Source organism: Cynocephalus volans, chromosome 10, assembly GCF_027409185.1.
Source record: "Cynocephalus volans isolate mCynVol1 chromosome 10, mCynVol1.pri, whole genome shotgun sequence".
NCBI lineage: Eukaryota > Metazoa > Chordata > Mammalia > Dermoptera > Cynocephalidae > Cynocephalus > Cynocephalus volans.
The window spans coordinates 121,631,363-121,650,569 of NC_084469.1; the positions used below are offsets into that span (position 1 = coordinate 121,631,363).

General features: G+C 44.2%; 1 pseudogene; it reads right to left on the reverse strand.

The window, feature by feature from the left end:
- Window positions 1-8,169: 8,169 nt before the first annotated feature.
- Window positions 8,170-18,930, reverse strand: LOC134387706 (small ribosomal subunit protein uS5-like; annotated as a pseudogene).
- Between the last annotated feature and the right edge of the window lie 277 nt (window positions 18,931-19,207).

Consider the following 19,207-nt stretch of genomic DNA (forward strand, 5'->3'; position numbering starts at 1 on the left):
TCTGAATTTCCTTTCCTGACCAGCCCAGCTTTCTCCAACCCCTCTCCCAGCTCTGTGGTTTTCTGCACCTATGTATTTAGTTAGAGAATTAGTGGAGTAATCTCTCTCCCACACTGATCTAAAAACTTTATGAAGTAGACCTGTGTTCCTTTCTGATGGATGGGGATTGTTCTTGTGTCTCTAATGTTTGGCAGATTGTTGGCACTTAATTGGTCCCAGTAGATAGACACATGGATATGTACATTTAGAAAAAAAAATGAACAGATGACCTACAGAGATTTTTTTCTGGCTGCACATCAGAATCACCTGTGAGTTGGTTGGGTTTTGTTTTTAATATATAACCCCAGGTACCACCTTGGAGGGTCTCCAGGGTAAATAGTACATGGTCTAGAGTTTGCAAACTTGTGTCCAATCCTTGTCCTGTCAGTTTCTAGCTGTGTAACTTGGGGCAAGCATCTGTACCTCTCTGAACTCGGTTTTCTCCTCTATATATAAATGGGGAGAAATACTGCCTACCTCAGAGGATTTCAGAATGGTGGTTTCAGTTCTCTCAGGATAGTACTACAACACGTGATGGCTCACTAAGGTAAGGGAAGGTTGTGATGTCATAAACAGGTCAGCAGACTCTTTGAGCAAATGGCCAGGTAGCAAATAATGTAGACCTTGTGGACATTTGGACTCTGCTGCAGCCACTCAACTTTGCCATGGTCAATATGTAAACAAACACACATGACTGTTCTTATGAAGCTGTTTTACCAAAGTAGGTAGCGTGGTAGGTCAGATGTGGCCCATGGGCCACATCTTGCAGAGCCAGTATAGAGGATTGTAACAGTGTTTTGGGTCTTTAGCAACAGAAAATTTGATTCTGAATGGTGCAGACATCCTAGGATTTGTTATCTCAAATCAGAAGTGCCAGCGTTCAGCCGTGCCATGTTGTTTACTTCCACAGCTTAGTGACATCAGGCTCTTGTCCCTGGCTCTTGTCTGCCTTCTACTCCACCCTTCTCAGGCTTCAGCTACAAGACAGAGGGTTCCAGGCACTACGTCTTCACACATTCAGAGCCACAGAGAGACTGTGCAGTTCTTTATTCCTTTATCAGAGCAAGAGAAGCTTTGCAGCAGTAGACTTCACCACACATTTAATCAGCTGGAATTGTCGTGTGTCCATTCCTCTGCCAACAGTTGGCACTTCTTATGGGATTAACCATTAGAGGCTTGGACTGATCAAGTTTCACCCACATATGCCCCAGGGCTGGAGACCTGCCAGGCTTCTCCCAAGCACATTACCTGGGCACACCTGAACAAAATCTTGATTGTCATTAGCAAAGAAGATGGGGGTGGGGAAATGACTACTGCCTGCCACTGGGGGCTCCCTTCTCCCCGGGGTTGCCACAAGGCTGAAAGAAGCCAACATGGGTGACAACACTTTGTAAACAGGGGGGCTCCTTCAGAATGGTGCCCAGTCCAAGTCTCCCTCCATCAGGAAGCCATTAGGCTGACAGATACATTATTTCAAAATGAGCCATTGTGAGCAGTTCATAGTTCCTTCCCCTTCACCTGTCTCAGGGTTCCAGATTAACACTGTCAACCTTATTCTGTGGACAGACTCCTCACTTTTCTTCCCCGCAATTCTTCCTTTCTCCTCCCCTGCAACCAGAAGAAGAAAGAACCTTCTAGGTAACAGATGCGATAAAGAAGTCTTCCAGCAAGGCAGACACGCTCCTAGAAAATATTTCTGCCACCTTTTCTGGAACAAAATAAAAAACTGCAAAGGTGGAGTGAAGGGAGGCTGTCCCACAGGACTTCACATTTAATTATGCAGCGGCAGCCACTTAGCTGGAGTCCCTGGAGGCCTGCAGGGGCGGCACTGGTGACGGGGAGAGAATCTATTGAAAGCAGGGTTTGCTTCACTTGAAGTGCACCCACCTGGCCTGAAGGTTCTTTCTGTCTTTGAAATGCATGAAATTGCAAACTAGACTAAGAAGAAATGTCAAAACTAAGCTAACAGTTTGGGGCTGGCTTTCCTACGTCCCCAAATGATCACAGGTGATTCTGCTCTGAGGAGTCTGGATGACACTTTTTGGACATGAGAACTTACAGGGAGTAAAAGGCTTCCTACTTTCCAGCCAGAATTGCTATATGAGTGTAAGGAATCAGAGGGGATGCCTCCCTGAGATCCCCCAAGTAGTCAAGCCTGTGTGTGTGTGTGCGTGTGCATGTGTGTGTGCACGTGTGCACAAGCGTTTGCTATTTATTTATTAAAACATTCAATGAGAAATGTAAGCCACATTTTAAATCTTACATTTTTCTAATGACCCCATTTAAAAAATGAAAAAGAAACAGGTAAAATGATTTTAATATTATTTTAAACCAGTAAATCGAGATATTTTATAATCTTCTTTTTTTGTGCCAAGTCTTTGAAATTTGGTATGTATCTCAATTTGGATGCTAAATGTTTATCAAGTTTAATGTGAAATGGAGCCTGTCCAAAGCAGTAAAGTTGTGCTTAACAGAAAAAAAATCTTTCGCACAGCTTCAGTTTTTAAATTTAGACGTAAAGTAGTTAGAATCAAATGAAATTAATAATGCAGTTCCTCTGACACACCGGCCACTTTTCAAGTGTTCTGTAGCCACTTGCGGCCAGTGGCTACCACACTAGACAGTGCTCTAAGCTCTAGAGTTCGAGAGTCATCTGAGTTATCTGGCTGAAAATCTCTCACTACCAGTTGGAGATTTAGCTTTGTCTGGAAAGTCCAGTAGCTTTAAGGACACAGGCTTCAGCCTGCATGTTCAACCCACCCGAGGGTAAGCTCCGCTGCCTGTTTATGTAGTGCAAACACCTAGCACAACGCCTGCACATAATGCAGACTTAGTATTTGCTGAATAGATGGATGGATGGACAGAAGAAGGGACAAATGAAGAATTTCCTGCTTGGTAGACACACACGAGTTTAAAACAGGAGCCTGAAGTGTTTTTGTTTTTGTTTTGATTCGATTTGGATCTGAGAAAGGAGAGTGTCTACTCTATTTTCCAGACCTGGACTGGAACCACAGGGGGCAAGTGGGAAGGTCTCATAGCCAGACCCACATCCTGGGTGGGATGATGGTTTCTCTTTATCTTCCACTTGTTGTTTTAGGAGTGAGGACTGGGTCAGAGCCCTGGATGGCAGCTTTGTGATGAGCTGGGGGACTTCTCCAAAGCATGGAGGCTTGGGAATGAGGGTTGGGGAGAGCTCGATCTTTCTTCCTGGAATCCCAGTCTACAAATGTTGAAAAATCTTCCTTCTCAGATCTGTGCTCAGGGACGAGGCTGAGAAACGTCCTGCAGTGTTAGTTGACAGCCGGGAGGAGAGAATGTAGAAAAATGTGGGTGCTTTGCTTGGACAATGGACTTTTAGGCTCATAAAACAGGTTTTTCTCCAAGGCTAAGAACCATGTCTCTGACTTGTGGGTCCTAGAACGTGGGGACGAGGGCCACTCAGTCACTCAGTCATCCTTCCAGCCACTTGCTCATTCCCCTGGCACATCACCTAGGAAGAAACTAGTGCGAGGCAGTGGGTTGCTGGGAACATAGACAGGAACAAAGCAAACCTTGTCCCTGCCCACCTACAACATCACAGTCAGTTGGCATAGATGGGCTTTAAATAAATAATTCATTACAATTGCACTAAGTGCTATAAAGACTGAGAGCAGAATGCTGTGACCAGACTTGGTCTGAATGTTAGCACCTGTGATATTTGAGTGTTTAAGGATGAGAAATTAGAGGAATAAGGATAGAAAGGGAAAGTGTGGGCCAGCCCGTGGCTCACTTGGGAGAGTGCGGTACTGATAACACCAAGGCCAAGGGTTCGGATCCCTATATAAGGATGGCCGGTTAGCTCACTTGGGAGAGCATGGTGCTGACAACACCAAGTCAAGGGTTAAGATCCCCTTACCAGTCATCTTTAAAAAAAGAAAGAAAGAAAGGGAAAGTGTTTTCCAGGTAGAGCAAGGAATGTATTGGAAGGCTGAAGACAAGAAGGAGCCGTAAGCTGGCCAGTGAGTGCTTGCAAGCATGAGGCGAAGGCTCCAGGTGAGACCAGAGACACCATTGTGTCTGGTCTTGGCTCCTTCACACCCAGCTTGGTGCCTGGCACACCACAGGCACTCAGCAAATATTTTCTGAATAAATGAAAGCAAATAGTTCCCCTGGGGAGTGCTAGTTTTGGAGGCCATTCTTGTCAAGCACCCAAAAGCACCACCTCCTCTTTTCTCTACCCATGGGTTTCATTCTGAATTGTGTGGATAACTGCTCTAACTTTCTTTGGCTTTGGAGAACGTTTTCTGTTCTTCTCCCCAAGACATCTTCCACAATTGTACATGTTTTGAGAAACTCAAACAAAATAGTTCAGGTTACTTTTTATTCCTAGCTCAGTTTTTGTCTGTTGGTATGTGTGTTTTCCATCACTCCATTGGGTCAACTTAATTTGCAGTGCTCAGATGCAGTGGGGCATAGACTTCCCTCCTGTATACTCTCATCTCAAATCCTTTTGGTTTCTCTGATGTAACCAACAGGGTCTCCACAGCAATATGTGACTTCGATATTTCATGAAAGAATAGTGTTGGTTACATAGCCATAGGAGAGAAACACAAAACAAAACAAACACAGAGACATGGCAGGAGAATTTTCAAGCACTCATGTTCTGCTTTACCACATCTGCCCGTCAGACAGCCAAATGATAAATTGATGTGATAGAGAGGAGGGAAAAATGGGGTGAAATATAGCACCATCTGCATTTTTCATTTCCATTGGCTCCTCCAATTTAAAAATGGAATCATGTTTAACATCTTAATTAGGTACAGTAATGTATAACTTTTTTATGAACATCTAGTAATTTACTCTTGAAGTAAATTATAGTCAATTTATCTGCAGTGACAAGTCAATAAAATAGTGGTAGGCATGAGCTTTTCAATCACCTGGTATTTATTATTTATTTCCTGCTTTTACTCCTGAGTGGAAGGCAGGACAGAAGGTGAGGATGCGTGTCCTCGGGGTGAATGCTGTCACTTTTGAAATCTGCCACTTGCACACTTACCCTTTGGAAGACCCACTCAGCTGTCATGAGTTTAGAATTTGCATAGAGACTATCATCGCTGAGGAGAGAGAATAACTGAGGCCTTTTGGTTCTTGCATGGGGCATGGCCACGGTGATTCAAGTGGTAAACCCAGCCGCCGTCTGCTCTTAACAGTGGTTCATTCTGATGAGAGCACTGAGCTTGGGTTCAAACCATCAGTAGCCAAATTCTGGGGGCTCTGTGGGCTGCCTTCTCAGTGGTGCGAGCTCGGTTAATAGCTAAGCCCACTCAAACCACGGCCAGTGTCCTCAGGCTCGACACTTGTGTTTGACGAGCTGTGCTGTGGTTTCAGAAATGGTAATTAGATCAAAGTCAACAGCCCCCAAACAAACACATAGCAACCAGGCGAGATTGAAAAGACACACCCGGGTAGGGGTTTTGCGGTGTTTCTGTTGGTTTAGAACAGAAGTGCATGTGTCCAGCCAAGAAAAAACAAATTCTGTGAATAATCTGCTTGACTTCAGAGACAGGAAGCATGAGGGTTACCCTGTGATCATCTCTCAAACTTACAAAGTTTCCCAAGAATCAGGATCCCCTATTACAAACATGAGAACCAGGTTTAAAATCGTGGAAACTCAGGAGAGGCTGTTGTTTTGTTTTGTTTTTCCAAAAAAAAGCCCTTGAATTTAACCCCAACTAGATAGTAAGGCTTAGAAGGAGAGGAAGTATCTATGTCACTCAATGGTGACACAGGTAGCCTCAGGGGCTAGGTCTGTGTTGCAAGTATCCATGAAAACCCTCCATCCAGGGCTGCTTCCAGGGGCACAGCTACACCCACGCCTCACTCTCTTTGTATAACGGAGCTAATCCCCCAAAAGTCTGACCCCAGCCTTCTCTTCTCTCTAAAGTGAGAAAACAATGATATAAAATCAATTCCAGTATTGCTTTTTAATTTTAGCTCAAAGAAGTAAAAGTAAAGGGCTGAACTATGGTTGTTTGAAATGACAGATCTGATCAATGTAGTTAGCCAAAGAGAAGGATATGAAACATTAAACCATGGCATTTCCTTGAAGGTGGATTGATTAAACCAACCTTCCTTCCTTCCTTCCTTCCTTCCTTCCTCTTTCTCATTTCAGTTCGTAGTTTCAATCTGCTTTCTCAGCATGTTCTAGCTCAAGCATAAATGGGCACATTTCCCTTTCACACTCTTCTGGCTCTTTCCAACAACCACTGTGCTAATAAAATAGCCCCACAGACCAAACCAACACAAGACCAAGTCTCTCTAGTTGTAAGGTACATTGGCTTGTGATGGTCTCCCACTGACTTGGTTGTGTGTGGTGCTCTGGTTCCAGGACATTCTGATGTATGGGGCTGGGCAAGAGAGGCCAATACACTTCCCTTAAACCTCTCCCATCACAACCACATGCACTGCCCTTCCTTGAAGCATCCATCAGGCCTTGGCTTAAACACCGCTTCCTATGGAAGCCTCCTTTTAATGCCTAAATCAGGTTTTGAGCCTCAGATTTATGATCCCATGGCACCTGGATGTCTCCTTTATAGTGCTCAGTTCACTAGGATGAATCTGTTTATTTTTTTTATCCTGAATCCTCTCCCCTAACAGAGCATTCAAAACATGCTAGGTGTAGTGGATTGAATTATGTCCCCCCAAAACTCACTGAAACTTGAATTGTGTCCCTCACATTTTATGTCTTAGAAACTTGGCCCCCACTGTGACTGTTAAGAGGGTGGGAAATCCTATTATGGTAATTGAAAGGTGGGGCCTTGAAGAAGTGATTGGATTGTAGGACCGTGCAGTAGTGAGTGAATTAAAAATGGTGATCAGGTGTGTGGTTCTGAGGACTTTAAAAGAAGAGGAGAGTCTGTCTCTTGCTCTCTCTGCTCCCACCATCTTGGAATGTGAGACCCCTGGGTCACTGTCGCCACCACCAGATGGACTTTGGACATCCCAGCCTCAGAAACTGTAAGCAATAAAATGTCATTTTTCTTTATAAATCACCCAGTTTCAGGTATTCTGTTATAGCAACACAAAATGGACCCACACACTAGGTATTTAGTACATATTAGTTGAATAAATGAGAAAATACACATGACACCTGTCCTTGGAATAACTAGCATTACTGAAGGATGACCATTTTCAGCTATAACATAGATCATCCCAATTAATCTTTGCACCATCACGGTTATTATCTCCATTTTGCAGATAAGGAAATGGAGTCTCTGATGTGTCCCAGGTCACATGTGTAAATGGAAGGGCTTGGGTACAAGTTGTACGGCAAAAGTGCCTACAACCTGAAAGTCCCAGTTCCTTGTGCTCTGTGTTTGGGCTGACCCTGCTGCTGGGTCTATTCTTATGGTTCATGGCCAGGGTGGTGTTTGCTCCCCCTCTGCACCTCGGAGCCTGGAAAATTCTGTGACAAGATCGTTGGCAAAGAGAAGCTCTTTTTCTCCTCCTCCACCCTCAAACTGCTGATCTTGGCCATTGTCTAATTTTCTCCTCCAAAAACGGAAACTTCGGGAAATTACTTTGGCAGAAAAGTCTTTCTTAGTTCTTCTCCAGCAGCCCAAGTGTCAATAGAGCTGGCATTAGCGATGGAATTAAATTATAAATAAATAAATAAATAACCATCTCATTGGCTGAAGTCTGTCAAAAAGAGTGTTGGCCGAAAAGAGTGAGTATGTGTGTAAGGATGGCAGAAAACCGCTAAGGGAAAACCCCCAATATAGCTGACACTGTCTTTATGCCAGGCACTGTTCTAAGATCTTCACATATATTAAGTCCTTACAACAAATGTATGGTGTGGTTATTATTAATTATTGCCATCTTCCAAAAGAGCAAATTGAGGCATAGGGAGATTACCTAACTGGGCTGGTCTCATGGCTAAAATGTGCAGGTGCCAATTGTACTTGACTTGGGAAGAAGAATAAATAACAGACAGCCATTTTAAATGGCTGCTCAAGAATCTACTCTCCCTACCCAACCCTTACCCCCATGATTTCTGTTATTTTATGATTAATTAGTCACAAAATGTCACCAACTAATTTCTAGGCTTCAACCTTTTTATTTGTTTGTTTATTTATTAATTAACAGGATTAATTAATTAATTGTATAAAAACCCTTTGTGGTAGCCACAGCTGGAGCCTGGGTCCTCTGCATGGAGAGTCTGGTGTGGGTCTTCACAAGATGGTCAGTGGATTCCTGATAGGGAGACTTGGTGAACATGGTCTCCTTCCAGAGGTTGGGGGTCAGATAGCTGTAGGTCTTGGAGATGGCATCAAAGGTAGTGGTGAAATTGCCCAAGGTGGCTGTGCAGGCTCTGGCTGAGGTGTAGCAGTCATCAATATGGCCATCAGCAGCAGCTTCTTGGGTCAGGGCCTGCGACAATGCCAATGTCTCTGGGGGTAGGCAGGAGGCACAGCAGCACAAAGCAGCAGCACTTGTCACCTGGCAAGGGAAGATGTGGGGCTTGCCAGTCTTGTTCCCCCAGTAGCTGCTCTGCACGGCACAGTGGCAAGCTTGGTCAGGATGATGGCCTCTCTGACGGCAGTGACAACCTCCTTGGAGTACTTAACACCCAGACCATTGTGGTCCCCGACGGCAACAAATGCCTTGAAGCTGGTCTGCTGGCTGTCACGGGTCTGCTTTTGCACCAACATAATCTTCAAAACCTCATCCTTGAGGAATGCCCCCAGGAATAAGTCAGTGATCTCAGACTCCTTAATGGGCAGGGAGAAGAGATGGATCTCCTCTAGGGACTTGAGCTTCATGTCCTTGAGCAGGCGGCAGCTGGGTGACAAGGTTCCACTCCTCGTCCTTAGCATTGCCTCCACAAGCTCCACAGCCCCAGCCCTGGATGCCACTGCCAAAGCCTCCATGGAAGCCACCAAAGCCTCCCATTCCAGGGCCCCCAGGGTCTCCAGGCCCTCCTGCTGCACTGGTATCATCTGCCTTTGGGTGTTCTCTTGGAGAAGAGGTTTCAGCTTTTTTAACTCTGGGATCCCCTCGTAGGAGATCCCTCGACTTAAATCTCCTTCTGCAGTGTTGTTATTGTGGGTTCAGGCAGTAATGGTCCAGGACTACGGAAAACAGAAACCCAATATAACTTCCTATATAAAATCAATATGCTGAACCAGATCACGGCAAATCTTGTGGACACTCAGTATATGCTTTGAGGAGGGAGCTTGAGCTCAGTGGTAAAGGCTGTAAAGGAACTTCATGGCTACCCAAAGGAGATGAGGACATTCCAGAGAAGATGGAGGAGCATGATTGAAGGCTGGAGGTAGTAAACTGTATTTGATGTTATTGGCCAGATGATATGATAAGCTTAGAGACACTGGTGTGCTAAAGTCAGCTTGTATTAGCTTGCAGAATCTGATTGTCAATTTTTCAGGAATTTTGCAAGCTGATTGTTAAACAGTCATCATTTACAATTAAATTATGTAAAATTACAACTAAATACATTATATTATAAATAAAGGTAAATAAAAATAATCATCCCTACTTATTTATTTTGCTATATTTTACTATTTATGCCCTTGAGGTTATCTATAACTATCTTGCCTGTTTGGTAAAAACACGGTATTGATATGGTATTACACTTTCTTCTCAACTCTACAGTTAGTAATGTTATGTAGGTAGCCTAAAATCAGGCATGGTGGGAGCATTTATACCACAGAAATCACTAAACATCAGGGCTAAACACTAAAATCAGGGCTTTTTTCCCCCTTGGAGAGCTGGTTGTTAAGTATTTACCAGCAAACCCCTGCTCAGAGATAAGAAGGGGCCAGGTATCAAAAGACATCAAATGCATTCCAGAGACCTCAGGCTGTAACCTGTGGAGTATCAGCTCTTGTATTAACTCAGGTTCCTGAAAAGCCAGAGCCTGAGGCAAGCGTTCAGCACGTGTCTTCACTGGGAAGTGCAACCCAGGGCAGCATGGGTAAGGGACCGGGAATTACAAGAGAGGAGAATGGAGCAAATAAATATGGGTGCTGTGTTACCAAACTAGCCCCTGCTCCAGAGCTCACAAATAGACACTGCCCGGTGTTCATTTCCAGACAGAGCCTTAGAGCAGTTCGTCAGAGGGAGGAGCAGAGAAGGAGCTTATCTGCCAGCTCCCTCCCATCCCATCTCCTCTTGGTCAAATGTTCTTTGCCCAAGACTTAACTTACCCATGTTTCTGGGTCGTAGCCTCTGGGGAAGCCAGATCTCAGCCCATCTAGTGGTGGGCACTTCATTTGAGTCAGAAAGTCGTGGGAGGAACCAGGACTCTGATGGCAGAAACATGAAGGGCCACACTGAGTCAGTTCCTGTATGTACCAGCATCCATCCGGCAGAGACAGGGAGGCTGTGAGAAACCCAAGGAGCGCTTGAGATGTTCCTTACAACTTTCAAACTTTAGAGGACAAAAGTCTTACTTGTGGGAGCTCGTCCAAAGGTCAGTTTTCTGCACCCATCTTGAGAGTGCTGGGTCTTTAGAACTGGGGTTGGGCTTGGGAATCACCCTTTCTAATGGGCATACCTGGGGGGCTCTGTGTGGTTAATGGCCACACCCAGAAGAGCACTGGTAGAAACCTAGGGCACCTCACTCGTTTGTAAACATCCTCTTCCACGTGTGTTGCCTTCCTGTCCTTTGCCTTGTTACATATTCTTTCTGAAATGTCATTCGGACCACCAGAATTCTGATCAATTACTGGCCCTTTGTAGCTTTTCCCAGTGACCCTCATTTTCTTGAGATAGTCTTTCCCTCTGTCTCAGCCTCTTTGATGGGGCTCACGTTCTTTCATCTTCCTAATGAGTAAGGATCAGAGAGATTAGGAACACCGACTCTAGAGATCAGCAGACACGGCTGTGGGACATGTGACTCAGTCACTTGTCTCAGGCCCTCAGTTTCCTCATCTCTACAATGGGGACTCTGATCCCTGCCTCATGGGCTGTGGAGAGGTTCACAGCAGGAAAGCCTTCTCTTGCAGCTCTGCAGTCCCTGGCCTACGGTAGGTGAACAGTGCTTTAGGTATTACTATTTTGATTGTTATTATTAGACAGTGGTGAGAGACCTAGGAAATGCAGACCTAGTCACTGAATGAAACAACCCATAGAACCATGGTGTTTCCATGTGTGCTGTGCTAGATGTTCCTTCAAGAAGGCTTGAAAAAGAACACTGAGAACTTCCAGCCTTCCTTGAGCTTCCTTTGAGGCTGTGGCATTGCTGGGAGCAGGGCTGGGACCTGGCAGCTTTCTGATGTGGCTAACTTCAGCAGCACCAGTCCACAGGCTCTGGGTGGGATGGCAGACTAGGTTGCAGAGACAATCTGCTGAAGTATCTCTTTGACAAAGGTGCTTTCTGAGCAAAGCTGACTCTAAGCTGTCTGCCTGAGCCTCCCCCAAAAGGCAGATTCTGTAACGCGAGTGGCATAGGGTTCCAGAAGCCTCCAGGATCGGTCCACTCCAGCCCCCACTCTCAGTGGTCTCAGTCTCTGGCCTGCTCTCAGGGGCTCAGGTGGGCCCTGCTCCCTTGGATGCTGTTCAGCTGACTGTGGGCATCGCAGTCTTCTCTTACCTTATGGAGAAGTTGTAGAAGGCCAAGGCAGTCCCTGGAGATGCTGGGCCTTGCACAAAAGCAGTCTCCCTCAAAAGAGACCCATAGCTATTGCCAAGGCAGAGGTTCAGCATGACAGTTGGCATTATTTGAACACCTACTATGTGCCAGGTAATTTATTTTCTCACTTCACTTAATCCTCCCAACTCTGCCAGGTTGGGGATGTTAGTAATCCATTTCACAGATGGGAAAATTGAAGCCCAAAGATCATTCAGACTGGAAATTTAGGACCCAATTTGCCTACAACCAAAACTTTCATGCTTCTTCAATTTTGCCTCATGGAAGTGTGGGGCCCTTGTCACACCTCCCTGCAATTGTCCCCGAATGGAACTGGTGTGGCAGAATGGAATCTGGTAGATGGGATTGCAATGGCATCAGAACTACAGTTCTGCTCTCTCCTCAGCTAACATTTGCCAAGTCCTGAGTGTACACCAGCCTTGGAGAGAAGTGCTGGGAACAAAACTACTAGGAAAAGAATCCCCTCGTGGAAATCATGGTCCGACAGTAGAAAATCCGGGAGGGGTGAACACAGGACTGGCTGCCTGGCACAGCAATCTGTGCTTAAAGAAGACAAATGATAAGGGCTGAGATCCTGTCCTGGACACTGAGAGGCCAGAGCGGGAGAGGGTCTAATTGTGGAGGAGCTGAGAAAACTATTACAGAAGAGGTGAGACTTGAGATGAGTCTTATGGGAGGATAAGGAATTCTCCAGGAAGGCAGAATTCTCTCAGAAGAGAGAAGAGCAGGTACAAGAGCTCAGAAGCTGGAGGGAGCAGGACAATGTCCCCAGGAACAGTCAGTCAGTACTTATTGTCCTGAGAACAGGGTGCCACACAATGGCTATTTGGACAGGACAGGGAGGTTCCAAAACAGGCAGGTCTCGGGTCTTTATACCAAGCTAAAGAGTTTGCAGTTTATCCTACTAATATTTCGAAGATATACCTTCCTTAGGATCCCAGTGTATAAAGAAGACAACAGCAAACCTGGGTTGAAGCAGGAGGCAGAATTAGATAGGTCAAGGTCATCCCTGTAAGGCCAGGGATCAGCAGAATTTTTCTGTAAAGGGCCAGAGAGAAAATATTTTTGGCTTTTGGGCCATACTGACTCTGTCACAGCTACTCACCTCTGCCATTGTAACACGAAAGCATCTGTGGACGGAAGGTAGATAAATGGGCATGGCATGAATAAGTCTTATTTATGGATGCTGAGATTTGAATTTCATATAATTTTCATGTGTCACAAAATGTTATTCTTTTGATTTTTAAAACATAAAAACTATTCTTAGCTCCTGAGCGGACAAAACCAGGCTGCGGGGATTTGACCCAGGAGGTTCATAAAAGAGGCTTGCGACAGTCAGGACCACAACACAGGGATGCGCAGTTTCAAGTGGAGAAGTGAGGGATTTGACCTCTGTTCCAAAAGATCCTAGAGATGGAATGTGCCATGTGCTTCTCACCTGTAATTGACAGGGCCGATTTGGGAATCTCATCCAAGGAGAAGGGCTTGACCTGAGCTTGGCCATGCCCTTACTCTTTCCCTAGGTTACCATGGGGCATGCACTTCTGCAATAAAAGCAATTCAAGAAGGAAGGTGAAAGACTATGGACGAACCGGTGGCTATGCAAGAACCTGCTTCCAAACTAGAAATACTGCCCTGAGTGCCCTTTGCTGCGCGGCTTTCTGATGGAGAGGAAGAGAAACTTACTGCTGGAACACTGATGCTGTGTGCAGTCTGACTCCAATAAGGGAGCAAATCTTGCTTGGATATCCAGAACCTTTAAGTTGTTTCTTCCTTGGGTGACCCTTCTTTGAATAGTGGGTGTAGCCCACTATATATAGCAGGCCCTCAGGGGAGGAGACTTGTTTGAGGTCCTTGGCAGTACTTTGTGACTCCCAGTGTGTGCGGGTGCTGGAAGGACCTGTGCACAGTAGGAGTTTGTCACTCACCATGCTGGGGACTCCTGCTGTTTATGGGGCCACGGGGGTCTCCAGATGACCACGACACCTGCTGTGGCAGAAACAGTCTGCAGTGACCCCATATGTCCTTGTCCTGGGGATGTAGAGAGGTTATTTTTTGAGCCATATCTGCCACCCCCCCCCCCCCAGAGTCTGCTGGTTTCCTCTTCTTTCACAGTAATTTGGTTGGGAATCTACATATAGTGGGAATCTTACATTAAGTGAAATAAGCCAGGCACAGAAAGAGAAATACCGCATGTCCTCACTCATAAGTGAGAGCTGAAAAGAAAAAACAAAAGAAAGAAAAGAAAAGGATACAATTATCACCATAATTCCTTGAACTCTCAAAAGGAGAGAACAGAACTGAGGACACTGGCTGTGGGAAAGGGGGAGGGGGAGGGGAAGTTACGGAGAAATTGGTAAAGGGCCACAAAAATTGTTTACATTGTGTAATGATAAAATAAAAGAAAGAAAGAATCTTACATACACCTGCAACTTCAGTAGACTAACAGAAAGATTCTTCCTCTAGCCATAGCTTAGATAGTACAAACTCCTACCACACTCAAGCTGGGCAAATTATAGCCAATGATAAAACAGGCAGTGAGACTAGCAAAGGCAGTGAGTGGGAAGGTGTGAGTGGGAGTTTAGGCTACACCTCCTTACCAGGATGAGGGTAACCCTGTTTGCCAGGTGTGGCCCCTCAATTCCGACTCTATTCTGTCTGCTTTTGGGTGACGCTGCTCAGCTAGCTTCTGTTATAGCCTGGAGAGTGTCCATCCCAGTGGGTTACATCGTGAGCTGTCCCAGAGTGAGATCTTCCAGGTTTGCTGATTGGAGAAGTCAGAAAGCTGGGAGTATCAGCAAAACAGCTGGCCTAATGTTTAAAGTGGAGCGAATGCCCACTGGACCACAGGGTGAGCCAAGAGCTGGTGTCCATCTTCCTGTCTCTCTTCTTTCTCCCTAATCTTCATGCAGGGGTGGAACTGTCGTCCCTTCTGTCTCCTTCCTAACTCCCCTACAAATCACTATCACCTCTCTTTTCCTCCCTTTCCCCCTATATACCATTTCTTTGTCAGAATATTAAAGTTCATTTTGATAAATGGTCCTCCATCCACTGAGCCAGTGTGTTTTTTAAACACTATGCTCTGCAGGTACTGCGGTAGACTAAAGCTCTCAGCACCCCCATGGAGTTTCGGGGTTTGGGGGGAGCAGCACATGCTCAAAGAAAAGCTAATGTAGCTGGAATAGAGAGATGGAGGCGGAAATCAGTGAAGCTTCTCCAGCCCTGGTTGGTGCTGCCACCCGTGCTGGATAGATGGCCTGTGTGGAGGAACTCAGCAAACTGCTACTTAAACTCTTGCAATGGAGCCATGTAGGAGGTCTGCTTTCCAGTTGTTGTTAGGTGTCTTCCTCTATTTATGGAATGATCAATCTATAAGGTGCTGTCATGGGAATGGCATTTTATCCATAAATTCAATATATAGGGGCAATGGTCTTTAACCCTCTAGGTTAGTGGAAGTCAGAGGTGCTCAGAGGAGGTGATTCTCTCTTACCCTCCCTGCCAGGGCTTTGCCAAGGTGCTCTTTCGGATGCTGCAAGATGACCCACATTGGTTTCAGACTTCAGATAGATAAAATGGAACCAAAGGGGATCATTTTCAGAGGAATGTCAATCTGAAAGGGAGGTTTCTACACTGGGGACCTGGCCAGTGCCATCGAAGCTGGCTTCACTGGCCATGCCAATGTCCAGGCAGAGAATCAATTAAGTTCGGTGCTTGCAGAAACCACACAAGTTCCTCACCTTGGATTTGACATTAATACCCTGCAGTTGTTGAGTAACTTACAGTTCCAACATGCCTTCATGACCAATATTTTGTGGTATTCTTAAAGTACAGGAGGTATACAGCAAAGTGGTGTAGCCCCAGCCTGGCTCAGAACTGATGGTAAATGTTCTGACCTTGTCTCAGTTTACCCAACTGGAACTGGGGGTTCTCTATAGTATCGACTTCACAGGGTTGTTCTGTTCAATGAGCTGATGCATCATTGAGCACTTTGCTCTATGCCCAGTGCTATGGATCAAGTGTGTCCCCCAACAGTTCGTGTATGGGAAACTTAAGCCCCATCGTGACAACGTTAAAGGTGGGAAATCCAATTATGGCAATGGAAAGGTGGGGTCTTAAGTGGTGGTTAGATTGTGAGGACTGTGCCCTCATGAATGAATCGACCCATTTATGAAGTAATGGGTTGATGGTTTAATGGGTGGTCACGGGCATGGTTCTGATGGCTTTATAAGGAGGGCAAGTAAGTAGGTTAACTCTCTCGCTCATGCTGTTCCTCGCCATGTAACACCCTGCATTGCTGCAGAAGGCAGCCCTCACCAGATGTTCCTCCCGGATGTTATACTTCCCAGCTTCTGAAACTATAAGAAATAAATTCCATTTCTTTGTAAATTACCCAGTGTCAGGTATTCTGTTATAAGCAACAGAAATAGACTAATATAGCCAGCCCACCATGATTGTTCAGTAAATGCCATCTGACACTCTATCATCACCCTTCAAAATAGGTTGCAGCAGCCGTCATCTCGCAAACCCTGGACTCAGCATTTTGCATACATTAGCTCATTTAATCCTTGCAAATATCCTCAAAAGGAGGTAACAATATCCTTGAATGGCAGATAAAGAAACTAGGCTGCAAGACTGTTTGTGTGAAGTAGGGGGGAGAATAATTATTTCTTTTCTAAAAAGTGGTATGTGTTAATGTAGACAATCCCACTATCCCAGAGGTGCACACTGGTGACTAGTTAGTCAACATCCTTCTTATCTAAAGAGGCTTAAGGAGCATATAGGAAAGAAGGCTTGTGGCTCTGGGCTCTCAGACTCTCAGCTCTAGATTTGCCATTCAGCCAAACTTCAGCCAATCTTGTGGCATATGCGCCACCTCCCATGGCCCTGCTGCACTGTCTTGTCATGAGTCCTCGAGTCCGGTGAGCAAGTGTCTACCTGGGAGACATTGCCTCTTTGTGGAAGTCTGTAGGAAAGGGCCAAAGAAGAGAGAAGTAACAAGAGTACCATGGATCCATTAAAATAAAACAACATTTCTCAGGACAATACAAGACTCTCCATCGTCAAAGCCATCTATGTAGCCATGAACTAATTAATGGTCACCAGAGATGTTGCACTAAAATCTTTTTTTATGGAATTGTTTTATAATGTATCAGTCCAGAGATTGAAGACCACCAACCAGTGTGCTCACCCCACTACACACAAAGCTGTTTTTACCTTGTTCTATCTTAATCTTCTTTTCTCTCTGAATCTGAGATATGAGTAATTCATTACACAATTGAACTTTATGGTTTGTTATGCTGATTCCGATTACAGGATAAATGACTACCTGGAGTTAAAAGAAAAAAAAAAAACTAATGAAAAAACAGACATCAATCAAGAACACTTATGAATAAAGACTTTAAACATCCATACTTAGAAATATATATGATATTTAGAAATAGATCTGAAAAGACTTATGTAATGTGTTTTAATCAAATCTTGAAGAGAAATTGACCAATAAATCAAATCTTGAAAAGAAATTGACCAATAAATCAAATTTGGAAAGAAAGTGACAGATAAATCAAGTCTAAAAAAGAAAACAACCACTATATCAAACCGTGATATGTTTATTAAAGCAACTGATCTCAGTTGTTCATGAACCTGTTTCTTTGCTGAGCCCGTGTGTTAGGAATGTATTTAGAAAACAAAACACTTGTACTATATACGCTATTGTATCTCACACATAAAAATACAAATATAGTTTGTAATCCAAAATGGCCAGTGAGTCTGTGATAGAGGAGACAGAGGAAGAAAGAGACCAGTTGTAGACAAACACCCAGTACTGGCCTCACTTTTATGTGGTTTCTTGGATTTATGCTATATGGTGACTAACATATAAAGCATTCTTGTAACACAGGCCTTTAAGACATAAGTAACTGAGCTTCTTGGGATCCAAGATTGATCTGATGAATCTTAAATAATCCTTCACAGTGAATCTCATTACATTAATTCCAGAGGGACCTATTGTTTGCATCCATATAGCAATATACAGGATATAATATTTCAATTACTTTAAAACTAATTTTAGGAGTTTCCACAAAGGTATTTCTAAGTGTGTTTTCAAGTTCAAGTCAAGCATGCATGTGTGTGTGTGCATATGTGTGTGTGTATGAATTTGTATAAATTTGGACACTCATGGATTTAAAATATAGGTTAAACATTTAAATGAGCCTTTAATGAACTAATTGTGTGTGTGTGTGTGTGTGTGTGTAGGAATGTGTGTGTAGGTGTGTGTTTGTAGGACTGTGTGTGTAGGTGCAGGCATATGTGTGTATGCATGTGTGTGTGTGTGTTTAGGGGTGCACGTGTGTGGGGTGTGTGTGTAGGAGTGTGTGTAGGTGTGTAGGTGTGTGTGCATAGGGATGTGTGTGTAAGTGCATGTGTGGGGGATTTGTGTAGGAGTGTGTGTGTGTGTGTGTGTGTGTGTGTGTGTGTGTTTGGCAGTGGAGGATACTCCTGTATCACCAGGTCCAGGTCATCAGCATCTCTCATTGTCTTCACCCATAGTACTAGAGACATCTCATTTCAGAAAGGAACTTTCCAAAGAGAAAACTTCAGATTGAGACTCATGTCCTATGACCATATCAGTCACACGTCCTGCACTTCCCATGATAGATGTGGATTAAAATTTTCTGTCTCATCTCCCCAAAATGTGTGCATTTGCAATTGTCAAATCATATGTCCCAATGTCTGGCTTAGAAAATTATGTTCAACGTATTTTGATTCATCCTTGATTAATTTCTAATTCATAAATATGTCATAAAATCTATCCTCTCTACTGTTATTTCCAATATAATATTAATAATTGGTCAGTTGTTGGGTTAAGCCCTTTATGTGCCTTTTCTCTTTGTTCCACATGTATGCACATGAAGCAAGTATTCTTATTTACCCCATTCTACAGAAGAGGAAACTGAGGCAGAAAGAGAAAATAAACTCCCCATCTTATACTTGACCAGGTGATATTGTTCCTGAGGCCAGCAATAGTATAAAGGATGGAGTTGCTAGCCAACTTCTTCCTTTTTCTAAGAATTAGTTAATGTGTCCTGATGTAAACCAAGTTGCTTCTCTTAACACTGTCGTGATCTTATATGAAATGAAGTAGTTTTAATTTTTAGAAGTTTCCATAAAGACTTACCTGCTTTGAAGATCTCATCACTTCCTGAATTTTCAAACATGCCAAAATCTTCCAGTTCTTCTCCCATCCCAAGTCCCTTCCTCCACACAGAAATGACAAAATTTAGGTTATATGATAGGAAAGCCTATTTTCTGAACGTAGTTTCAGAATTAAGTCTATAACATCCCATTCCGAGGAGAAAAACAATCCTCTCGTGGATTTGGATTTCTTTAACGTTTAAAGCAATAACGTTTAAAGCAAATGACTTATTTTATAAGGTGGACATAGGCCTGCAGTCATAACATAGGAATTTTTTGTCTTTTAACCAGTAGATCAATTTTTAGGGTCCATTCAGTCTCCTTAAC